Source organism: Bubalus bubalis, chromosome 13, assembly GCF_019923935.1.
Source record: "Bubalus bubalis isolate 160015118507 breed Murrah chromosome 13, NDDB_SH_1, whole genome shotgun sequence".
NCBI classification, from domain to species: Eukaryota; Metazoa; Chordata; class Mammalia; order Artiodactyla; family Bovidae; genus Bubalus; species Bubalus bubalis.
The window spans coordinates 37,326,494-37,353,308 of record NC_059169.1 but is presented as its reverse complement, the minus strand read 5'-3'; the positions used below and the strand labels follow the sequence as shown (position 1 = coordinate 37,353,308).

The following is a 26,815-nucleotide window of genomic DNA, read 5'->3' as shown; positions in this document are numbered from 1 at the left end:
CCTGCCAATGCAGGAGACACAGGAGATGCGGGTTTGATCCCTGGGTCAGGAAGATCCCCTGGAGGAGGGCATGGCAACCCACTCCAGTACTCTTGCCAGGAAAACCCCACAGACAGAGGAGCTTGGTGGGCTGCAGTCCATGGGGTCACAAAGAGTCTGACTCTGACTGAAGCGATTTAGCACGGACACATGCGCACCAGGCAAAAGGGGTGTTGCAGATGTGATTGAATTAAAGATCCTCAGATGAGAAGAGCTCTCTGGATTATCCAGGTGGAACCAATAGAATCACAAGAGTGCTTACAAGGGGGAGGCAAGAGGCTCAGAGTGAGAGGGGGCGCTGTGTCTACGGAAGCAGGGTCAGAGGAGAGATGATGGCGGAAGCAGAAAAGAGAAAAAAAGAAATCTGAAGATGCTCTGCTGCTGGCTTTGGTGGTGGAAGGAGGACTGTGAGCCAGAAAATATATATGACCTCTGGAGGCAGGAAAAACAGAGGAAACTAATCCTTCCCTGGAGCCTCCAGGAGGAGTATAGCCCTGCTGATACCTTGGTTTTTATGGCTTCTGACCTCTGAAAATGTAAGATAAATTTGGTCTTTTTTTAACCCAGTAAGTCTGTGACAGCAACAAAAGGAAACCAATAAAATATCCATTGGCTCAAATGTTCAGTCATGTCTGACTCTTTGCAACCCGATGGACTGTAGCCCACCAGTCTCCTCTGTCCATGGGATTCTCCAGGCAATAATACTGGAGCAGGCTGCCAATGCTCGAGGTGGACCGTCTTGGCTACTATAGGGTTCTTGCCCAGACTGATGCCCTTTCAGAACTGAGTCTCTTATTTCCGTTCAGAAGTGTTGTCTGCTGACAACTCACACCTGAGCCCTCTCTGAGCCTTGGGCTCAGAAGTCAGTGGACAGTTGCTGTCTGGACCGTGGTTATGTCCCCTCCCTGAGGTGCAGTTTGCATCGAGTGACTTAAATTCCCCTTTATTATAATAATGGCTAAGCAAGAGGACAGAGTTTAATGTAAAGCCAAAGAAGCTATGTTCTCTGAACCCCAGATGTTAGCAGTTTTAGCCAAACAGTTGCTTTAAAACTGTCAGGGCAGTCCTCATTACACTGTAGGGAAGAGTTGGCGTGCTCCCTGAAGGCACCCAACTCCCAGCTGGATGAAAGGAGGATGAGGACAGGGCGAGGCGATAAACACCCATGCATTTCTGCTTCCTGACTCAGCAGTGAGACAGGCAGTGCCCCTCCCCTGCTCATCCATCTTCTGTCATGGCTGCTCCGCCTGGTGATGGATGTAGCTGGGCACCAGGAACAAAGGAGATTAGGTGGGCAGCTAATGTTGTAGTTTAGCATGACCCACTGAGCGTCTCAACTAAGGTAGTCATCATGGAGGGGAGAGGACCGCTTAAGAGGTAAGACATACAGGAAAAAGTGATCTCATGTGAAGGGTGAGGGGAATGGAGGATCCTCATGTCATTCCCAGTCTCTGGGTGGACCTTGGTGTCATTTATTGAAATAGAATCCAGGGAACAAAGGCTGTGTCAGGATGGGAGATGAAGAGTGCTGTTTATCTTCTCTCTTTCTTGCTCTGAAAATAATTTGGGAGTATGTTTTTAGAGAATGTAATCACTCCCCTTACACACATCCCTTTGCCAGTAGTTTTTGGCTCACTCCAAAAACCATTCCCAGAGAAGGCAATGGCACCCCACTCCAGTACTTTTGCCTAGAAAATCCCATGGACGGAGGAACCTGGTAGGCTGTAGTCCGTGGGGTCACTAGAGTCGGACACGACTGAGCGACTTCACTTTCACTTTTCACTTTCATGCATTGGAGAAGGAAGTGGCAACCCACTCCAGTGTTCTTGCCTGGAGAATCCCAGGGACGGGGGAGCCTGGTGGGCTGCCGTCTCTGGGGTCGCACAGAGTCGGACACGACTGAAGTGACTTAGCAGCAGCAGCAGCAGCAAAACCATTCCGGGCTTCCCTTATGGTTCAGCTGGTAAGGAATCCACCTGCAATGCGGGAGACCTGGGTTCAATCCCTGGTTTGGGAAGATCCCCTGGAGACGGGAAAGGCTACCCACTCTAGTATTCTGGCCTGGAGAATTCCATGGACTGTATAGTCCATGGGGTCGCAGAGTCAGACACGACTGAGCGACTTTCACTTCACAAACCCACTCCAGGATTCTTGCCTGGGAAATCCCATGGACAGAGGAGTCTGGTGGGCTACAATCCATAAGGTCATGAAGAGTCAGACATGACCTAGCCACTAAATAACAACAAAACCTTTTCCCTACACAGCCGTCATCTTTAAAATTGTATCATATGCAATAAAATATTTTCCAGCAATAAAAAGGAATATATGCTACCACACGGATGAACCTTAAAAATATCATGCTAAGAAGCCAGACAAAAAAGGTCACATATTGTGTGGTTCCATTTATATGTAACATCCAGAATATGCAAATCCACTGAAATAGAAAGTAGATTGGTGGTTGCCAGTGGCTGGAGAAGTCAGGGGTGGAGAGAGACTGCTTATGGGTATGGAATTCTTTTGGTGGAGGGGGGTCATGAAATGGCTCTAGAATCAGTATGGATGATTGCACAACTTTGAATATTCCAAAACCTCTTGCACTATGTACTTGAAAATGTTGAATTTTATGGAATGTAATTATATTTCAATAAAACTTATCTTAAAAGCCTGCTGAAGGTGCATCAGTGATCTCATATTGACATAAGGAGAGCTAGTTGCCACAACAGACAAACCTTGAGAACTGCTTATTCTCTTTATCCCACAGAGCCATTCTCCTCCTTTAACTGAACTGCTTTGCTGCTTTGTGCCCCTGGAGTCTAGGTCCTGTGCACCACATCAGCTGGGCTCCCTGGAGGCTGCATTCTGATTGGGTTTGGCCAATGGGGATGCCTTCTCAGGAGAATGCAGCACAGGCAAAGAGGTAGTTCAGGATATTTTTTTCCCAGCTCTCCCGCTTCTTCTGATAGCAGTTGTGTCGCCTCACAAGTGGAGTTCCTGCAGGGCAGCTCCTCCTCCTTGGCACCAGCGGCCAGGGCTCTGATAACTCTTTTCCTTTCTTTGCCCCTTCAGTTCCAGGAATGAAACAACTTGCTGCCTCCCATGTCTCTTCCCTTACCCTGCCCACTCCTCTGAAAAGATTTCCTTCGTTGAAGTCTCTTCATTTGAACCATCTGGGGTGATGTGTTTTCTGACAGAATTCTGATTGGTACTCCTGAAACCTTGATGAATTAGGACAATAAAAGCTTACTCCTCACACATTTGACACAAGGCAGATTAACTCCCTTTCATCTTGGAGCTTTGCCATCTGGACCATGTGGTCTCCAACACAAAGCAGAAAAAAGAGTGAATTGGAAGATTGCAAGGGTCTGTATAGTCAAAGCTATGGTTTTTCCAGTAGTCATGTATGGATGTGAGAGTTGGACTATAAAGAAGGCTGAGCGCTGAAGAATTGATGCTGTTGAATTGCTGGAGAAGACTCTTAAGAGTCCCTTGGACTGCAAGGAGATCAAACCAGTAAATTCTAAAAGAAATCAACCCTGAATATTCAATGAAAGGACTGATGCTGAAGCTGAAACTCCAATACTTTGGCCATCTGATTCGAAGATGCTGGGAAAGATTGAGGGCAGGAGGAGAGGAGGGCAACAGAGGATGAGATGGTTGGATGGCATCACCAACTCAATAGACATGAATCTGAGCAAACTCTGGGAGATAGTGATGGACAGGGAAGCCTGGCGTGCTACAGTCCATAGGGTCACAACGAGTCAGACATGACTTAGCAACTGAAAAACAACAACAAGGGATGCCATCAAAGGCCAGGCCTGGAGGTGTTTTACATCCCTTTTACCCACATTCAGTGTGAGGACAAATCACAGGGCCACAAGCTAGGTGCAGGGGAGGCTGGGAGACTGGTATGGTGAACGTAAGATATTTTCTCTAGCTAGTATTACAAAATTGCCTTCAGGTTTAAGTGGACTCTTTCAGTTCAGTTCAGTCGCTCAGTCGTGTCCGACTCTGCAACCTCATGAATCGCAGCACGCCAGGCCTCCCTGTCCATCACCATCTCCCGGAGTTCACTCAGACTCACGTCCATCGAGTCAGTGATGCCATCCAGCCATCTCATCCTCTGTCGTCCCCTTCTCCTCCTGCCCCCAATCCTTCCCAGCATCAGAGTCTTTTCCAATGAGTCAACTCTTCGCATCAGGTGGCCAAAGTACTGGAGTTTCAGCTTTAGCATCATTCCTTCCAAAGAACACCCAGGGCTGATCTCCTTCAGAATGGACTGGTTGGATCTCCTTGCAGTCCAAGGGACTCCTGGGAGTCTTCTCCAACACCACAGTTCAAAAGCATCAATTCTTGGGCGCTCAGCTTTTTTCACAGTCCAACTCTCACATCCATCCATGACCACTGGAAAAACCATAGCCTTGACTAGATGGACCTTTGTTGGCAAAGTAATGTCTCTGCTTTTGAATATGCTATCTAGGTTGGTCATAACTTTTCTTCCAAGGAGTAAGCATCTTTTAATTTCATGGCTGCAGTCACCATCTGCAGTGATTTTGGAGCCCAAAAAGATAAAGTCTGACACTGTTTCCACTGTTTCCCCATCTATTTCCCATGAAGTGATGGGACCAGATGCAGCAGGGCATAAAAAATACACCAGCATCTGGCCCCAGTCCACCTTACTCTCTTTATGGCTGCTAGGGCCGCCTGCTGTGCCTTTGCACAGACTGTCTCCTCTGCTTGAGTTTCTATTCTCCCTCTTCTCTACCTGGCATAACTTCAAAACTTGGCTTAATAATTAACTCCTCCAGGAAACTTACCCTGACCCTTCCTAAGGCTGATTTAACTACCAGATCTCTGTACTACTACAGGGCCAGGAAAGAATCTCATCATAATATTTATGATTTTGTGTTATTTCATTCATTTCTTGCCAATTAAACTGTGAGTCTCTTAAAGGCATGGATTATTTTCATTTCTACATTTTCCAGTATCTATCATGTAGTCACTATACAAATAATTATTTTAGTTAGTTGTTCTTAGCAGAGTCACTACCTAGAGAGCATTTCAAAAATTTGTAGAAATGTTTTTGGTTGTGATAATTACCACAAAACACTACTTAAATTTAGGGCAGCAGCTAGAGATAATAAACATCCTGCAGTATATAGGACAGTCCCTCATAATAAAGAACTATTCTCTTTCCTTCAACACTTTCAAACATCCCAGTAGATTTTCAAATAGATGAAATTTCTGTTTATAGCAACCTGACCCTGGAACTGAATTCAGTTTTACATATAAATGTTGTTTTAGTTATCTACTGCTGTACTGTAAACAACCCAGAACTTAGAGACTTAAGACAATAGAAATGTAAATGTATTATTTCCTAAGATCCTATGGGATGACGGATTCAACTGGTTCTGCTCCGGGTGACCTTGACTGTTGCTGCGGTCAAGTGGGCTCACCTGGGCTTGAAAATCCAAGATGGCTCGCTCCCGGTGCCGGAACTGGATTGGTCCAAAACGTCACTCAGGTTTTCCGTCCATCTTAAGGAAAAGCCCGAACAAACTTTTTGGCAAACCCAACACTTGAATAGGAGTTGATCTGGAGCTGTCAAGTGGAGCACCTCAGACCTCCTTCATGTGGCGCCTTCACATGGCTTGGTCTCTCGTAGCAGCTGGGTTCCGAAAGGTGGCAAGTGGAAGCTGCCAGGGCTCTTCAGGCTAGGGCTGAGAAGTCCCAGAACAGCACTGGGGCTGCTCTCTATTGCTAAGGTCCAGTCCAGACTTAATATGAGGACAAAGAAACTCCACCTCTTGTGAGAAGCAGCTTGCCCATTCAGGGAGGAGAAGAACATTGAGGGTCATCCATCTTTGGAGAGTAGCTACCTCAGACACTAAGTGATCTTTGTCTAGTTTTAAGAATTTTCCAGATATATTGCAAAAGTATAAATCAAGAGAAATTTGAACTGTTTCTTTTGAAATTTTATTCATTATATTTGAATTATCAAAAAAATACATCCACATCAGTCTATCTTTGTAGTTGTTATATTCATGGTAAGTCAACATTTAAATTCACGTATCTGATTACTTCTTTATATCTTCTAGTGAAATCTTACCAAAGTGTTCATAAATATGTAATGTATATATATATCTATATATTATACACACACTACATATATGTAAACATAAGGAAAGTATTTTAGTTTAAGCATATTTATATATTCTAGTATATTAAAATAATTATAAAATATTTAGAAAATGACATATAAACATATTTATATGTGTATTTTATTCATTAAATATATATAAAACACCAAAATACTCATAGGATATATAAATATAAATTTTCATTTTAGTTTTCTTTTATATAAGGTCATTTTTTTGGTACATATGAAGGTAAGGTTTTTTATTACTTATTTCATACCAGGAGAGTAAAGCAGTTGTTACACAATATTTACTATTATATGAGAAAGAGGTGTGGTAATTGAGTTGAAAAATATCACTGGTCCGTGTAAACTGAACTGATACTCTGGCATTTCCTTTTGGTTTCCATATTTATCTTCTCCTTGATGTTAATTTTTTATTTTGATTTAAATTTTGTTAGCTCAAAATATGTATTATAGACTCATACCAACTCAAATCTCTGAGCAATAACATGGGAAATATAAATAAATGAGTGACTAGCAAATTCTGTGTTTTTTCCAATTATTAAAATGTATGATTCTTATAAAATATATAGCATTTATCTTTGAAAATGGCTTTTCTCCAACAGAAATAATTCTGTTATTTTCTAGTTTGAACCAGGTTAGTAAGAATGTCTAGATGTGTGTTTTAGTAACATTCTTGTATTTTATTGATGTAACTTACTATGAAAAAATTTTAAACTTGTCTACTATATTATTTGGGGAATAAAAGTGAAATTTTACCTAATTATTTTAAATTTGACATTGCAAAGTGCTTCACCTCATATTATGCTCTCAAGAAAAAAAATTATTAGACTTTTTAGTGAAGTCACTCCATGCACAAATGTGTTTATCCCTTCTCCAGGCAAGAATACTGGAATGGGTAGTCATTCCTTTCTCCATGGAATCTTCCCAATGCAGGGATTGAACCCAGGCTCCAGGCAGATTCTCTAAGCCCTCAGTTATCCCTTAGCTTTCCTTAAAATACTGTATTTAGGATATATTCACCATCTGAAACTAAATTCTGTAGAGCTGTGAGTGCTATCATTTGTTCCTGTGACCTCTTCCTGCTCTTACAAGTGTAATTCCTTACTCTGCAGGGTTTGTTTTCTAATATTTTTACTTTTATACCAAAATACATTAGTGGGTCTTTGATTATCAGCATTTCCCATAATATGATTTTTAAAGCAAGTGGACAAATATAAAGACCAAATAAATTCACTTTAGTTTTTTTGCTGTGAGCTCTGAAAAATGCCACTCTCCTGATCTGGTTGGCCAAGTCTACCCTCCTGGCTGTTGGATAGATGAAACCTCTGGTTCTGGTAAACAGATACCACTGTCCTGGTCTAGGAGGCAGGTCATACTCTCCCAGTCTAGTAGATGCTTCTCTCCTGGACCAGTTGGCAGATTATCCCCTCCTGGTCTGGTCGACACGTGCTATTTCTTGGTATAGTTGACAGATATGCTTCTGGTCTAGTAAGATAGAAGAGAAGCAAGGTCTCAAATTAAAACAGTCCTATATATCATCACTCAGCCTCTGCTCAGGAAATAGTGAGTGATTCTCTGTTCACTACCACCGTGTAAGGGGTGAATGGCCCTCGAGAAGTATATCACAGAAAGGATGTAAGAGACATAATTACTTAACCACTGTTGCTACAATAGGTTCAGGTAAACATTAATATTTTCCTTGTTTAACTGTTTTAAAAAGGGATGAGAGAAATTTAGCTTCACATCAGGCTTTATCAACATGATTTATAAAACTACAGACTCATGTGGGAACCCCATGAATATTAGACCACAGAGAGAAAATCCCCGCTCTAAGCCAACCACCGTGTCTACTTCAGTTTTAATTTGGGGAACTAGGTCAGCCTCCATCTAACATGGCAAGAGAAAAATGAATCTGACTTTTAAGTGCAAACCATGACTAAAACAGTTGATTTTTTAAAAAACTGGCAACATACAGTATTAAAAGTTATTACAGATAATTTTTTGATGTACTTATTTTCATGTCATCCTGTTTTCTTCCAACACAAATCATAGTCTTTCTTCAATGGGTAAAAACTTAATCTTTGCTCCAAGGAAAGAATATTGCATAATAGTAAATTTTAGAAGTCAGCCCACCACTATTATTTATAATATGGGTGCATGGTCAATTTGAGTTAATATCATTCACTTACATTCTTTAACTTACTCTTTTTTAAACATTTTAATTGAAGGATAACTGCTTTACAGAATTTCATAATTTTCTGGCATACATCAACAAGAATCCACCATAGGTACACCCATGTCCCCTCCCTCCTGAACCTCCCTCTCATCTGCCTCCCCTAACCACCCTTCAGCCTGTTGCAGAGCCCCTGTTTGAGTTCCCTGAGTCATACAGTAAATTCCCATTGGCTATCTATTTTACATATGGTATTGTCAATTTCCATGTTACACTCTCCATACATCTCCCCTTCTCCCTCCCCTCCTCCCCCCATGTCCATAGGTCTGTTCTCTATGTCTCTTTCTCCATTGCTGCCCTGAAAATAAATTCATCAGTGCCATCTCTTTAGATTTCATATATATGTGTCAGTATACAATATTTATATTTCTCTTTCTGACTTACTTCACTGTGTATAATAGGCTCTAGGTTGGTCCACCTCATTAGAACTGACTCAATGCATTCCTTTTTATGGCTGAGTAATATTCCATTGTATGTATCTATCACAGCTTCTTTATCCATTCACCTGTCAGTGGACATATAGGTTACTTCCGTGTTCTAGCTATTGTAAATAGTGCTGCAATGAACATTGGGGTACATGTGTCTTTTTCAATTTTGGTTTCCTCAGGGTATATGCTAGGAGTGGGATTGTAAGGACATACGGTGGTTTTATAACTTACTCTTATTTCAAAGCAATACAAGTCTCTAAAAGTGAGCCTTGTATACAAGTCTCTAAAAGTCCTGTCCTAAGGACTTTTACAGGACTCAAGAGAAAGTTAATTCTGTTGAGAAACAGAAGCACTGCCTCAGAATTCTTCAGCATTGCCTCCATTGTGTGTGTGTGTGTGTGTGCATGTGTGTGCACACGTGCGCCCAGTATCTTGGCCCATAAATTCATTTTCTAGCCACCAGCACGGAACTGAGCACAGGCTCTAAATTTCTTTCTTTATTCTGACATTGAAGCATAAAATAGTACAAAGGAAAGACCAACTTCCTATCCTGCCCAAGAAAAATGCATACCCCAATGAAAAGTGTACCATAAAACACACTTAAAAATAATAAATACGTTGGTTAGTAGTAGGAATATTATAATTGTAGTATTCAAAATAAACAGGCTTATTTTCTGAGTTTTCACTTATCAGAGTTACTGCTTATTCAGAGTTGCACGTATCTGATAACTGTTGAATAAACTATTAAACTCTGTAAATCTCACTGCTATGATCCCATACTTTATATACTCAGTAATAAGACAAAAGCAGTTGTAGAATATCACAGTAATGGTTTGTCTTATATGAAATGAATATACCACATGAGATCATAGTTAATACATATTTTGCTAAGTTGATTCAGTCATGTCCGACTCTGTGCGACCCCATAGACGGCAGCCCACCAGGCTTCCCCGTCCCTCGGATTTTCCAGGCAAGAGTACTGGAGTGGGGTGCCATTGCCTTCTCCATAATACATATTAGATCATATTAATACATTTAAAAGCCAGAATACTTCTGGGACCATTGTACTGTTTATTATTTGACTACTTTAATATGGCTAACATTCATAAGGAAAACAGCACTAGTTCCTAAAGGAAAATAATGGGGTTGTAAAGATAAAATGTGAGAGGATGGGCATAAAGGTAACTAGATGTTTAGCAGAATTTTGCCGAGTCAATGAGAACATTCCATTCTTGTTCTTCTTACTCCATTCTACACAAGAATCATAGCTATGGCATCCTATCCTTTATGAGTAGGATAAATTATATGTCAAAAATAACCTCAATAAGCTGATTCATTGTTACTGTTCACTTCCCATGAGAGTAAACTTGGAAGTCTGTGACATTTAAACTCTTATAGCCAGCTCTGGTGAAATGCATATTTACTTACAAATCTTGATGTATACGTACATCATGCATACATAAATATATAGCATAGGAAGAATGAAAATAATAAAGCTTAAGTTGATAATTGACTTAATTTATTGCATGTCTCCAGATTTTCTAAATTGTGCTTTCTAGCTATTCTATTTTTTTTTAACTTTCAGTTCAGTTCAGTCACTCAGTCATGTCCGACTCTTTGCAACCCCATGAATCGCAGCACGCCAGGCCTCCCTGTCCATTACCAACTTCCGGAGTTCACTCAGACTCACATCCATTGAGTCAGTGATGCCATTCAGCCATCTCATTCTCGGTCGTCCCCTTCTCCTCCTGCCCCCAATCCCTCCAATGAGGGAATTTGAGTCTTTTCCAATGAGTCAACTCTTCGCATGAGGTGGCCAAAGTACTGGAGTTTCAGCTTTAGCATCATTCCTTCCAAAGAAATCCCAGGGCTGATCTCCTTCAGAATGGACTGGTTGGATCTCCTTGCAGTTCAAGGGACTTTCAAGAGTCTTCTCCAACACCACAGTTCAAAAGCATCAATTCTTCGGCACTCAGCTTTCTTCACAGTCCAACTCTCACATCCATACATGACCACTGGAAAAACCATAGCTTTGACTAGACAGACCTTTGTTGGCAAAGTAATGTCTCTGCTTTTGAATATGCTATCTAGGTTGGTCATAACTTTTCTTCCAAGGAGTAAGGCTAATTACTCTACAATATTGTGGTGGTTCTAACTATCCTACTTTTTTAAATTCCACTTTTTTAGCACATGAGTGAATATTAATATCTATTTTATTTAAAATAATTTCTAAAATATAATTTAAATAATAAAGTACCATAATACCATGGCACCAAGTACCATACATAATAAAGTGCTGTCTTCCAGTTGAGTAACCTGAGTCCAGAAAGGTTAAAAATTGTGCCCAAGATCACACAGTTAAAAAGTGTAGAAGTGCATCATATTTTTAAAATGGCATTTAGAACAGAGTCTGTAAACCATGTAAGCATACAGCTTTTTTAACTGAACTTTAGTGAATTCTTTTTAAACAGCTTGGGCACAGTACTTAATCTCTCTTTATCCCTCAGTGTCCTCCCAGAAATTTGTGTGACTATGAAATGTTATCAGATCTCTACTGCCACCAGCCTGCATTATTTCCTAGGAGATACTGATTGAGCATACAGCTCAACCGAGCATCCACACACGGAGCAATATGGTCCATCTGTAACAGAATGGGGACTTTTCCTGTTGTCTGATAATGAAGCTCAAAATTGCTCAGGAGCCACAGAGGGGCTCTGAAATAACCAACACCCACCATCCTTTCTCAGTCCACCTGAGTCAAGATACTGAAAGCCAGCAGGGGATTGTCAGCTTGGTGGAGGTGGTGGGGAAGACAGGGACCAAGAGAGTCTCTTCCCCAAACGGGGAATAACTGGCCAAAAGAGACTACCATTCTGTTTCCTGGTAAACATCTGTCTCGGTTGGAAGAAATTCTTCCTGTTCCTCATGAGCTTCTGACATGTCTGCTTGTCTCACAAGTGAAGCGTGAACTATACTTTGTTCTGGGCTACATTTTCAAGAATGTTTGCCTAGCAAATAGTCTTAGAAGTTAGGGATAGTGTTTCCCTCGAGAGCAAAGGGCAAGAATGCTTCCTGTCTAATAAAATGAAGACATCTCTTTCTGGAGCAAAGGTGAGGCTCTACAACTGTCTGTCTTAAGAGTTTGGTTCCTTAAACTTGAGGTTTCTCTCCTGAAATACAACCTACTTCATATGCAGGTGTCATCTGGCCCTCTTCAAAACTCCCTGTAAGAACTGGGTCTTGGGGAAATAGCACAAAATTAATGATACTCTTGCTGTGAATAATAAGCTACTCATCTTCTTTGGTACAAGAGTTTTATGTTTTCTACCAGAATCCATGAAACTGGCAGGCTAAGATGTTGGCTTGCAAGTAAGGTAAAGTCTCACACTCCTCACAGTTCTTAACAATCTGCTTAGGCAGTGGATGTGTGTTGCTCTTCTCTGGTGCTTATTTGAGCATAGGAAAAGGGAGTCAGAAAAAGATAGCAAGACAGAAGAAGGAAATTTAATAGACCAGCTTTGGCATAATCATCATTGAATGGAGTATGCAAGTTATCTACTGCCACAATAATGTCATACAACAAACAACAATGAAATTTCATTAGTGACAACAACAAATATTTATTTCACTCAAAAGTCTAGAAGATTAGCTGATTTGGGCTGAGTTCACTCATTTTCTGGGGGTTGATGGTTCTTGAATAAACGAAAATGGCTTCAGCTAGGGTCAGTTCAGTTCAATCACTCAGTCGTGTCCGACTCTTTGCGACCCCATGGACTGCAGCACGCCAGGCCTCCCTGTCCATCACCAACTCCCAGAGTTTACTCAAACTCATGTCCACTGAGTCGGTGATGCCATCCAACCATCTCATCCTCTGTCATCCCTTTTTCCTCCCGCCATCAATTTTTCCCAACATCAGGGTCTTTTCAAATGAGTCAGTTCTTCACATCAGGTGGCCAAAGTACTGGAGTTTCAGTGTCAGCATCAGTCCTTCCAATTAATATTCAGGACTGATTTCCTTTAGGATTGACTGGTTGGATCTTCTTGCAGTCCAAGGGACTCTCAAGAGTCTTCTCCAATACCACAGTTCAAAAGCATCAATTCTTTGGTGCTCAGCTTTCTTTATAGTCCAACTCTCACATCCATACATGACTACTGGAAAAACCATAGCTTTGATTAGATGGACCTTTTTGACAAAGTAATATCTCTGCTTTTTAATATGCTGTCTAGGTTGGCCATAGTTTTGCTTCCAAGGAGCAAGTGTCTTTTAATTTCATGGCTGCAGTCACCATCTGCAGTGATTTTGGAGGTCCCTCCCCCCCGCCCTGCAAAAAAAGTCACTGTTTTCATTGTTTCTCCATCTATTTGCCATGAAGTTATGGGACCAGATGCCATGATCTTAGTTTTTTGAATGTTAATGTTTTGAATCAGCTAGGATAGCTTTGGCATTTCTGATCCTGGGATTAGTTGGTTGACATAAACATGGAGTTCTCATGGTGAAGGCCACAAGCAAGAACATGGAAAGCCCAATTGTACCAATACTTTTCAAGTTCCTCCTTGTGCCATGTTTGCTGGTTACCTACCCATTGACCAAAGAACAACCCAGAAACAACATTTATTAAAGAAAATAATTTTGAGACAAGAAATTTCAAGGCAAGTACAGATTCAAGGAATAAAAAGTAGACTATGTCTTCAGTGAAAGAATCTACATATTACTCTTAAAAGGCAAGGAAATAAGGAGGGTAAAGAACTGGAACTCCTAGAAACAAGTGGATCAAAGAAGAAATTAAAGGGGAAATGTTAACATTTTTTGAGACAAACAAAAATGGGAGCACAACATATCAGAACTTACGAGAGGCAGCAAACGTAGTTCTAATAGGGAAATTTATAGCAGTAAACGCTACACTGAAAGTGAAAGTGAAAGTCCCTCAGTCATGTCTGACTCTTTGCGACCCCGTGGCCCTTCTCCAGAGGATCTTCCCAACCCAGGAATCAAACCCAGGTCTCCCACACTGCAGGCGGATTCTTTACCAACTGAGCTATGAGGGAAGCCAACACTACATTAAGAGACAATAAAGATCCCAAATAAACAATCGAACTCTACACCTTAAGGAACTAGGAAAAGAAGAAAAGACTAAGCCCAAAGTTAGCAGAAGAAAGAAAATAATAAAGGTTAGAACCGCAATAAAGAACAGAAAAATGATAAAAAGGTTAAGCAAACTAAAAGTTGGTTCTTTGAAAAGATAAAATCGACAAACCCTTAGCTAGACTAACCAAAGAAAGAAGCGAGAACACCTGGGTTCAGTCCATGGTTGGGGAACTGAGATCCTGCAAGTCGTATGGTGTAGTCAAAAGAAAAAGAAAAATGAAAACTCACCCATAATCATACAACCTGGAAATAGTACCTGTTAGTATTTTGGTATAGTTTCATTTATTTCTTCTCCATGTGAGCATATGAGGTGGATGAAACTGGAGCCTATTATACAAAGTGAAGTAACCCAGAAAGAAAAACACCAATACAGTATACTAACGCATATATGTGGAATTTAGAAAGATGGTAATGATAACCCTACATGCGAGACATCAAAAGAGACACAGATGTATAGAATAGTCTTTTGGACTCTGTGGGAGAAGGCGAGGGTGGGATGATTTGAAAGAATGGCATTGAAACATGTATATGTGAAACAGATCCAGGTTCGATGCATGGGACAAGGTGCTCAGGGCTGGTGCACTGGGATGACCCTGAGGGATGGGATGGGGAGGGAGGTGGGAGGGGAGTTCAGGAAGGGGGTTCATGTACACCAATGGCTGATTCATGTCAATGTATGGCAAAAAGAAAGATGATGTCAGTTTTAACTGCAAAAGCAATTGTATTAGACCTGTGTCATAGAACTCTTGCTGGTATTAAAATAGTTACCAAGGTGATAGGCAAAATGAATGTATGATTATTTTTATTTGTTATTTTTTTGCTTACTAGAGAGCTAGTTTTAAATATGTGTGTGTATATACATCCATATACATTTAAAATGTATGTGTACATATGTGTATATATATAATGTATAAGTATAGATATAATTTTTTTGTTCTTTCTTTTTCTAACCACCAGTAGCAATTTATAAAAGTTTATTCTATTAAGTTCCAGTTTTCAGATTTGATTAAATAGTAATCAAATTGTCTAATCTTAATACTTGTTAACAGTTCAGAAATCCCATGTCTTATAAAGGTAGATTTAAGAACACTTTTTTAGGCTATTGAAGCAGTTTAGACTAGCAAATAAAAAGCATTATGTTGGAGCCAGAGAAACCCAAGTCAAATTTATTTTTATTATTTACTAGTTCTGTGATCAGGATCCATATTTACCTTCTCTGAGCCTCAGTTAACTCAGTTATAAAATAGGAAGGATAATTCTAGTCTTTGAGGTTATTGTGAGAATTAAAAGATACAGGAGAGAAAAAAAAAAAGATAAAGGAGAAAACCCAGCACTTAATAGATGTACAACATGCTATCATCCTCTAAGATCAAACCATGAGAGAGTATCTACATATACAGTGGAAAACTGATTCATGGAAAAGTGTAATTACTTTATATTTTAACAGTTTCACCCCATAACATATTGGCTTTTCTTTTTTTTTTTTTAATAGTGGCTCTTATATTTCCTGTCATTAGAGGTAAAATTTCAAGTTAATATATAAAAACCCTTGCTCTATAAACCACTTCCTTTTCTTATTTCCTCTTTAACAGAACTGTAAAGTTTGACTCAAGTCTTTCTTTACGTCTCTTTTCATTTCTTGTTTTGTTAAGTGCTTCTTGATCTTAATCACTTAGTTTTCTGCTAGATTCATTCTATTTAGTAACTGAAATTCTTTCTTCATCCTTGAGTAGCTAGCTACTTTATCAAACTCAAGGACTATTAGTCTTCTGACTGGTACTTGCTCTCCGTTCAACTAGTCCTCAGGACAGAGAACTAAGTTTAATTTCTGTGTTACAAGCTCATTTCACAATAGCAATGAATTAAACTGAATGAAGTGCAAGCAGATTCTTCACGGTGATGCTTGTTATAAAATATATTTTGTATTTTATATTAAAAATCTATTTGACCTAGAGAAGTGGGATGGGGGGAAGCTCAAGAGGAAGGTGATATATGTATAATTATGGCTGACTTGCATTGTCGTAGGGCAGAAACTGGGGGCTTCACCGGTGGCTCAGCGGTAAAAAATCTGCTTGCAGGGCAGGAGTCGCAGGAAAGACAGGTTCAATCTCTGGGTCGGGAAGATCCCCTGGAAGAGGGCGTGGCAATCCACTCCAGTATCTTTGTCTGGAGAATCCTATGGACAGGTCTTCCCTGGTGGATCAGTGATAAAGAATCTACCTGCTAATGCAGGAGACGTGGGTTCAATCCCTGATCTGCGGGGATCCCACAGGACTTAGAACAACTAAGCCCGTGTGCCACAATTATTGAACCTGTGCTCTAGAATCGGGAGCCTCAACTACCAAAGCCTGTGTGCTCTAGAGCCCACGCTCAGCAACAAGAGAAGCCACTGCAATGGGAAGCCCGAGCACCGAAACTAGAGTAGCCCCAGCTCGCCGCAACTAGAGCCAAGTCCGCTCAGTAACGAAGACCCAGCACAGCCAAAAATAAATAAATAAAAATTAAACAGAAATTTAAAAAAAGAATCCCATGGACAGAGGAGCCTGGTGGGCTTCAGTCCATAGGGTCACAAAGAGTCAGACATGACTGAAGTGACTTAGCACGCCCCCACAGCAGAAACCAACACAACATTGTAAAGCAATTTCCCCCCAATTAAAAATAAATTTAAAAAATTAATTTTGTATAGAAAGAAGTATTATATCCAAAACAGTGCTGGTTTTTAGAACTGATCCCAACTGAAATAAGAGTATATCCTCAAAAATATTAAAAATTGCATTAAGACTTTCTCCTTCTGATAGTATGTTGGTTTAATATCCCTGAAAATATTTTCCTTGACAGAATTTTAAACTGGACAGAATACATCTTGGAGGTATAACTGGCTTTGCAAATGGTAGGAGAAGTGTCTAAGAATAAACCACTGAAAAACAAAAGCAGAACTGCAAATCTGGGAATAGAGCTTTTGTGTATACTTGAATATTTCCATAATGAATCTTAAAAAATACCAAGATAGTTGGAGAGGAGTTTGGAGGATAGGCTGAAGAAGAGCATATTTGTAGATTTATTGTTGTTGGTGGTGTTTTAGATTTTGGATGGCATATTTATGGGTATTTATTATGTTTTATAACTTACATCTTTACTATATGAATTATTTTGTATTACTTATTTTTCAATGAAAACGTTTTAATTTGCCTGACAGCTTGTTTTTTTAAAATGTCATATATACAGAAAAGTTGAAAGAATAATGCAAAAAAAGCATTCATATACCCTCAGTAAATTCAACAATTTTAACAAGCTATCAAATTTTAAAATATTTGCCTATATACATGTATAACTTTGTTTTCTTGCTAAAATATTCAAAAGTCATTTGCAGATATACGAAGCTTCCCTCCTTAATATATTTCATCATATAACTTCTAAGTATTAGAATATTCTACTTAATCCTGATGCCATTTTTGTAGTCAAGAAAATTTTTTTAAATTTCACATTATTTGATATCCACTCCATATTAAAACTTTTCCAATTGTTTCCAAATACATTTTATAGATATGTATATTTGAATATATTAATTTTGACTTGATCTTTGTCTGTTTTAAACCAGAACAATTTTGACCCATTTTTTCCCATGACATTGACTTTTTGAAGAGTCCAGGACAGTTGTCTTATATCCTGATTGTTTCTCATGATGCTGTTTAACCTGTTCCACTATTTCCTTTATGTCGAGTAAAATTGAGATCTGAATTTCATTAAAGTCAGATTAAGCCTATTTGTAAAGAATGCTTCATTGACAATACGGATAACGTTGTGACTTCACATCTAAACTAAAGACATATAATGTCAGGTTGTCCCACCACTAGTGTGGGACATGAAGTTCAAATTGTAACTACCAGATCTCTTATAAAGACCTATCTTACCGTTTAGAATTAATAAGTCATCTGAAAGGTGATTCCTGGGCACTGTGGGGTTATCCTATTCTCCCACAGCCTTCTGCTCAGTGGTTTAGCAGTCATTTACTAGAGTTTCAGGAGTTTGATTTTCGAATACTAGCATACTAACAGGAATTTTTGCAGTACTGTTTTTTTTTTTTTAAAGAATTTCATTAGGTGCCACATCTTTAAATGGACTAAATATAAGGTAATTATTTGCTACAGCCATTCTATAGTTAAATAGACTTTGATAGATTATTCTTTAATATAGTGTTTTGGACTGAATTGTGTCACCCCAAAATTCATATATTGAAGCCCTAACTCCCAAATGTGACGATATTTGGAGATAAAGACTTTGGAGATAACTAGGTTTAGATGAGGAGAAGGCAATGGCACCCCACTCCAGTACTCTTGCCTGGAAAATCCCATGGATGGAGGAGCCTGGTAGGCTGCAGTCCATGGGGTCGCTAAGAGTCGGATACGACTGAGCGACTTCACTTTCACTTTTCACTTTCATGCATTGGAGAAGGAACTGGCAACCCACTCCAGTGTTCTTGCCTGGAGAATCCCAGGGACGGGGGAGCCTGGTGGGCTGCCGTCTATGGGGTCACACAGAGTCAGACACGACTGAAGCGACTTAGCAGCAGCAGCAGGTTTAGATGAGGTCATGAAGGCGGGGACCTCAATTTGGGTTTAGTGCTCTTCTAAGAAGAGAAACCAGGGAGCTGTCTCTTTCCCCATCATGTCGAGGACTCAAAGGGTAGATAGTCATCTGAGAGCCAGGAAGAGGACCTTCACCAGACACTGACCACACTGATTTCTGTTGTTTAAGCCACGCAGTCACTGACATTTTGTTAAGGCAGCTTGAGAAAACTAATGCATAGTTTTCTAAGTATTGTAGAAACTTTTTTTCCACCTTAACTCCTACCAAACTTCTCCCTTAATGCTGGACATTTCTTAAGAAATATGACTCTCTGCTGTAAATTACATAAGCCGAAAAACGTTGAGTAGCATACTTATTGCTGTTTCTATGTACTCATTACAGTGCAGACAAAGGTAATCCTAGCAAAGGATTTTCATGGTTGCCTTCCCCACAGACTAGTGAAGCCAAATTTTCACTGTTGTAAACAGTGAATATTGCTTAATTTAGATCTTTCTCCTTAAGGTAAATTCTCTACCCCCCTCCCCATCCCTAACCTTTACTGGGATATAACTGACATACAGCATTGTGTAAGTTTAAGGTATTCAACTAGTTTATTTGATACGCTTATGCATTGCAAAGCAATTATAACCATGAAAGTGAAAAGTGAAAGTGAAGTCACTCAGTCATGTCCAACTCTTTGTGACCCCATGGACTATAGCCCACCAGGTTCCTCAGTCCATGGAATTTTCCAGGAAAGAGTACTGGAGTGGGGTGCCATTTCCTTCTCCAAGGGATCTTCCCAACCCAGGGATCGAACCCAGGTCTGCCGCACTGTAGGCAGACGCTTTACTGTCTGAGCCACCAGGGAAGCCCATTATAACCATAGCACTAATTAATCCTTTCAACATATCGCATAATTACCATTGTTTTTATGGTGGGAACATTTAAAATCTAGTCTCTTAGCAATTTTCAAGTATGTAGTGCAGTATTAGTAACCACAATCACTATGTGGTTACCTTAGATTCCCAGAACTTAGTCATCTTTAACTGGAATATTGTACTCTTTGACCAACATCTCTCCCTTACCCCACCCCCCCAGCCCCTGGTAACTAGACTCAGTTTCTATGAGTTTGGATTTTATAGATTCCACATATAAGTGACATCATATAGTATTTGTCTTTCTCTATCTGCCTTATTTAACTTAGCATAATGCCTTCAAGGTCTAGCCATGTTATCACAAACAGCAACAGGTCCTTCTTTCCCATGACTGAATAATATTCCATTGCATGTTTATATTACTTTTCCTTTGTCCCTTCATCCATTGATGGATACTCAGATTGTTCCCATATCTTAGGTATTATGAATAATACTGTAATGAACATGGAGTGCAGATATCTCTTTGAAATCCTTTTTTTATTTCTTTTGGAGATATACCCCAAAGTAGGATCCTATGCTGGATCATACGGTAGTCCTGTTTTTAATTTTCTGAGGAACCTCTATACTGTTTTCTGTAGCAGCTACACCATTAGGATAAATTCTTTAAAGTAGAAAAACTTGGTAAAAATTGTAAACCTTCTTAAGATTTATGATCTAAATTGCTGGCTAGCTTTCCATAAAGACTGTACCAAATTCAATTTACACAAGGTGTGTTTGTAGGTGTTCACTTAAATAGCACACTCCTCAATGATGATTGTTACAATTAAAACTCATTGCTGAATATTATAGGAAAATATTTTATTTGTACTTCTTTGATTATATTTTTTCATTTTAATTAAACCCATTTTTATAAATTGTTTTGGTTATGCCAGTTTCAGCATTTTCTTGCTGAATATTGAATGACCATAAATCAGGTTATATTTTACTGCAAATTATTTTTTACACAGATGGTAAAGAGTCTGCCTACAATGTGGGAGACCCGGGTTTGATCCCTGGGTCGGGAAGATCTGCTAGAGAAGGAAATGGCAACCCACTCCAGTACTCTTGCCTGGGAAATCCCATGGACAGAGAAGCCTGGTGGGCTACAGTCCATGGGGTCTCAAAGAGTCGAATACGACTGAGCAACTAAACTTGACTAAACTTTAAAGAAGTCTATTTTATTAGAGACATCATGGTCCTACTAGCATTTGTGGGACACTGGGAAATGTGAAAACAGTGTTTCTCAGCATCTTATTTCCAGAAAGTTTATTTCTAGCACATATATATGAGAATCAGGCAGGCTAAGTGGTTTAAAACTCAATGCCATTTATAAGTGGTATTTGACTTTAATAAGTATTTCAGAAATAAACATGAATGTACTTACCAAGTGACCACAGCATATCACTGAATGTGAAGCAACTTTTAAAACACTTTTTTCATTGCTACTTGATAATTCTGTAGAAAATTTTTTACGGTAATTTTTTTTTTCATATGGCATGCTTTCAACTACCAGAGTATGTATATGGACATGCTGTAGAAATTTTAAAATTATAAATATTCTAGGCCTTTTGTTTTGACATAGAAATATTTGAAATATAAAGGTTCTTCCTTAAGCACATTTTCTTCCTCCTGCAAATTTTCCTAACTTAAACCTTATACACTTGATCAAGGATGAGAAAACCAGAAATGTTCAACCCTGTTTACCAAATTCTGTTGAATGATATTGCTAAATAGCATAGCCAAATGGCAACTTCTTTTTATCTTCTAGAATGAGTGCATCTTATGGCTAGTCAACCAATGGCTCAGCTCCACTTTGAGGAGCAAACATGGTTCATGGACTGAGACATCTGAATCTCAGTTCTTGTCACCAGTGATATATCTGATAAGTTGTCCATATAGTGATACCCTCTGCAGAAATACAGGATTTTGTTCTTGTATTTATCAGTTATACTTTGCTTTATCTTGTGGTTATTTTTATATTTGGCTAAATCTGCTCACCCTCCTTTCAATATTGTAACTCTCAGAGGGCAGAGATGTGTCTTCCTGCATAACCCCATCCCTGCAATGAGTCTGCATGTGAATTTTGGTTTTAAGAAATTGAGGAATCCTATTTTTAGTTTCTGTGAAAATTACTTGAAAATAAGTATCAAAAGCATCAACTCTACCCTATTTTTAAAAAACTATAATCCTGTGACAATATATATCCACATTTCACAATCCTTTGATGTTGTTCTGTTGCTAAGTCGTGTCCTACTCTTTGCGACCCCATGGACTGCAGCATGCTAGGCTACTCTGTCCTTTACTATCTCCCGGAGTTTGCTCAAATTCATGTCCATTGAGTCCATGATACCATCCAGCCATCTCTTCCTCTGTCACGCTTAGAGTTCTTCTAATGGCTTAAAGCTCAACATTCAGGAAACGAAGATCATGGCATCTGGTCCCATCACTTCATGGGAAATAGATGGGGAAACAGTGGAAACAGTGGCAGACTTTATTTTTTTGGGCTCCATAATCACTGCAGATGGTGATTGCAGCCATGAAATTAAAAGACGCTTACTCCTTGGAAGGAAAGTTATGACCAACCTAGATAGCATATTCAAAAGCAGAGACGTTACTTTGCCAACAAAGGTCCGTCTAGTCAAGGCTATGGTTTTTCCTGTGGTCATGTATGGATGTGAGAGTTGGACTGTGAAGAAAGCTGAAGAAAGCTGAGCACCAAAGAATTGATGCTTTTGAACTGTGGTGTTGGAGGAGACTCTTGAGAGTCCCTTGGACTGCAAGGAGATCCAACCAGTCCATTCTGAAGGAGATCAGTCCTGGGTGTTGTTTGGAAGGAATGATGCTAAAGCTGAAACTCCAGTACTTTGGCCACCTCATGCGAAGAGTTGACTCATTGGAAAAGACTCTGATGCTGGGAGGGATTGGGGGCAGGAGGAGAAGGGGACGACAGAGGATGAGATGGCTGGATGGCATCACCAACTTGATGGACATGAGTTTGAGTGAACTCCAGGAACTGAGCTGAACTGAGCAGGGAGATTCTTTACCACTAGTGCCACCTAGGAAGCCCAATCCAAGGAGTTCAGTTCAGTTCAGTTCAGTCGCTCAGTTGTGTCTGACTCTCTGGGACCCCATGAATCGCAGCACGCAGGTCTCCCTGTCCGTCACCAACTCCCGGAATCTACTCAAACTCATGTCCATCGAGTTGGTGATGCCATCCAGCCATCTCATCCTCTGTCGTCCCCTTCTCCTCCTGCCCCCAATCCCTCCCAGCATCAGGGTCTTTTCCAACTGAGTCAACTCTTCGCATGAGGTGGCCAAAGTACTGGAGTTTCAGCTTTAGTATCAGTCCTTCCAATGAACACCCAGGACTGATCTCCTTTAGAATGGACACTTTGGTTCTCCTTGCGGTCCAAGGGACTCTCAAGAGTCTCCTCCAACACCACAGTTCAAAAGCATCAATTCTTTGCTGCTCAGCTTTCTTCAGCTTTCTTCAGCTTTCTTCACAGTCCAACTCTCACATCCATACATGACCACTAGAAAAACCATAGCCTTGACTAGACGGACCTTTGTTGGCAAAGTAACGTCTCTGCTTTTGAATATGCTATCTAGGTTGGTCATAACTTTCCTTCCAAGGAGTAAGCATCTTTTAATTTCATGGCTGCAATCACCATCTGCAGTGATTATGGAGCCCAAAAAAATAAAGTCTGCCTCTGTTTCCACTGTTTCCCCACCTATTTCCCATGAAGTGATGGGACCAGATGCCATGATCTTCGTTTTCTGAATGTTGAGCTTTAAGCCAACTTTTTCACTATCCTCCTTCACTTTCATCAAGAGGGCTTTTAGCTCCTCTTCACTTTCTGCCATAAGGGTGGTGTCATCTGCATATCTGAGGTTATTAATATTTCTCCCGGCAATCTTGATTCCAGCTTGTGATTCTTCCAGCCCAGCATTTTTCATGATGTACTCTGCATATAAGTTAAATAAACAGGGTGACAATATACAGCCTTGACATACTTCTCTTCCTATTTGGAACCAGTCTGTTGTTCCATGTCCGTTTCTAACTGTTGCTTCCTGACCTGCATATAGGTTTCTCAGGAGGCAGGTCAGGTGGTCTGGTATTCCCATCTCTTTCAGAATTTTCCACAGTTTATTGTGATCCATACAGTCAAAGGCTTTGGCATAGTCAATAAAGCAGAAGTAGATCTTTTTCTGGAACTCTCTTGCTTTTTCCATGATTCAGTGGATGTTGGCAATTTGATCTCTGGTTCCTCTGCTTTTTCTAAAACCAGCTTGAACATCTGGAAGTTCATAGTTTACATACTGCTGAGGGCTGGCTTGGAGAATTTTGAGCATTACTTTACTAGCGTGTGAGATGCATGCAATTGTGTGGTAGTTTGAGCATTCTTCGGCATTGCCTTTCTTTGGGATTGGAATGAAAACTGTGGCCACTGCTGTTTTCCAAGTTTGCTGGCATATTGAGTGCAGCACTTTCACAGCATCATCTTTCAGGATTTGAAATAGCTCAACTGGAGTTCCATCACCTCCACTATCTTTGTTCATAGTGATGTTTTCTAAGGCCCACTTGACTTCACATTCCAGGATGTCTGGCTCTAGGTGAGTGATCACACCATTGTGATTATCTGTGTTGTGAAGATCATTTTTGTACAGTTCTTCTGTGTATTCTTGCCACTTCTTCTTAATATCTTCTGCTTCTGTTAGGTCCATACCATTTCTGTCCTTTATTGAGCCCATCTTTGCATGAAATGTTCCCTTGGTATCTCTAATTTTCTTGAAGAGATCTCTAGTCTTCCCCATTCTATTGTTTTCTTCTATTTCTTTGCATTGATCACTGAGGAAGGCTTTCTTATCTCCCTTGCTATTCTTTGGAACTCTGCATTCAAATGGGTATATCTTTCCTTTTCTCCTTTGCTTTTTGCTTCTCTTCTTTTCACAGCTATTTGTAAGGCCTCCCCAGACAGCCATTTTGCTTTTTTGCATTTCCTTTCCATGGGGATGGCCTTGATCCCTGTCTCCTGTACAATGTCATGAACCTCTGTCCATAGTTCATTAGGCACTCTATCTATCAGATTTAGTCCTTTAAATCTATTTCTCACTTCTACTGTATAATTATAAGGGATTTGATTTAGGTCATACCTGAATGGTCTAGTGGTTTTCCCTACTTTCTTCAATTTAAGTCTGAATTTGGCAATAAGGTGTTCATGATCTGAGCCACAGTCAGCTCCCGGTCTTGTTTTTGCTGACTGTATAGAGCTTCTCCATCTTTGGCTGCAAAGAATATAATCAATCTGATTTCAGTGTTGACCATCTGGTGATGTCCATGTGTAGAGTCTTCTCTTGTGTTGTTGGAAGAGGGTGTTTGTTATGACCAGTTCATTTTCTTGGCAAAACTCTATTAGTCTTTGCCCTGCTTCATTCCGTATTCCAAGGCCATATTTTCCTGTTACTCCAGGTGTTTCTTGACTTCCTAGTTTTGCATTCCAGTCCCCTATAATGTAAAGTACATCTTTTTTGGTTGTTAGTTCTAAAAGGTCTTGTAGGTCTTCATGAAAGTGAAAGTGAAGTCACTCAGTCATGTCCAACTGTTTGCAACCTCATGGGCTGTAGCCTGCCAGCCTCCTCTGTCCATGGGATTCTCCAGGCAAGAACACTGGAGTGGGTTGCCATTTCCTTTTCCAGGGGAACTTCCCGACCCTGGGATTGAACCTGGGTCTCCTTCATTGTAGGCAGACGCTTTACCATCTGAGCCACGAGGTCTTCATAGAACCGTTCAATTTCAGCTTCTTCAGCATTACTGGTTGGGGCATAGGCTTGGATTACCGTGATATTGAATGGTTTGCCTTAGAAACGAACAGCGATCATTCTGTCATTTTTGAGATTGCATCCAAGTACTGCATTTTGGACTCTTTTGTTGACCATGATGGCTACTCCAATTCTTCTAAGGGATTCCTGCCCACAGTAGTAGCTATAATGGTCATCTGAGTTAAATTCACCCATTCCTGTCCATTTTAGTTCACTGATTACCAGAATGTTGACGTTCACTCTTGCCATCTCCTGTTTGACCATTTCCAATTTGCCTTGATTCATGGACCTAACATTCCAGGTTCCTATGCAATATTGCTCTTTACAGCATGGGACCTTGCTTCTATCACCAGTCACATCCACAACTGGGTATTGTTTTTGCTTTGGCTCCTTCCCTTCATTCTTTCTGGAGTTATTTCTCCACTGATCTCTAGTAGCATATTGGGCACTTACTGACCTGGGGAGTTCCTCTTTCAGTATCCTATCATTTTGCCTATTGCATCCAAGGAGGTATCTGTATATAAAGTGATAGATGCCTGAACTTGGATATAGTCTGTAGCAATGGAGGTGAAAGAATAGGTGAGAGGATTGTAGGGATCAAATTCTAGAGCTCCCTAAAAGACCCTTCTTCTTCCCCATGTTCTTGATAGCATGTATATCAACTTCTCATTCCAAAGTATTCTATTCTGAAGTGAACTAAGTGGTTTGCCTAGGACAGTAATCCTCGGAGTCTGGATAGCTGGGGTTCCTGTGACCCTTATTCTGGAAACTTAAAATGCTCTTCATAGTAATACTAAGATGTTATTTGCCTTTTTCACTATGGTAACATTTTCACTGGTGGTATACAAGCAGTAGAGGCTAAATCAGCTCCTTAGCAGGAATCAAGGCAGTTGCATTGAACTGTATCAGTAGTGTATAGTTGACATTGTATTCTTCACTGGTACTTTTTTAGCAAGGTAAAAAACGAGTCATTCTCACTTAAGAATATCTTTGATGATGCAGTCAAAGGTATTAATTTTATTAAATCTTTATCCTTAAGTACACAACTTTTTGTTGCTCTGGTGTCTAGACATGAGAGTTACAGAAAAACATCTACTTCTGCTTTATTGACTACTCTGAAGACTTTGATTATATAGATCACAACAAACTATGGAAAATTCTTAAAGAGATGGGAATACCACAACACCTTACCTGACTCCTGAGAAATCTGTATGCAGGTCAAGAAGCAACAGTTAGAACTGAACATGGAACAATGGATTGGTTCCAAATTGGGAAAGTAATACGTCAAGGCTGTATATTGTCACTCTGCTTATTTAACTTATATGCAGAGTACATCATGTGAAATGCCAGACTGGTTGAAGCACAAGCTGGAATCAAGATGGCTGAGAGAAATATCATTAACCTTAGATATACAGATGACACCACCATTACGGCAGAGAGCAAAGAGGAGCTAAAGAGCCTCTTGATGAAAGTAAATGAGGATAGTGAAAAAGCTGGCTTAAACTCAAC

The 26,815-nt window shown here is 40.0% G+C and overlaps 1 long non-coding RNA gene across 1 annotated transcript; it reads left to right on the top strand.

Annotated features, from left to right (window-relative positions):
- Positions 1-318: 318 nt before the first annotated feature.
- LOC123328904 lies at positions 319-3,403 on the top strand. The gene is made up of 2 exons (XR_006543906.2): positions 319-575; positions 3,106-3,403. It is a non-coding gene; the product is annotated as an uncharacterized LOC123328904 (long non-coding RNA).
- Positions 3,404-26,815: the final 23,412 nt, after the last annotated feature.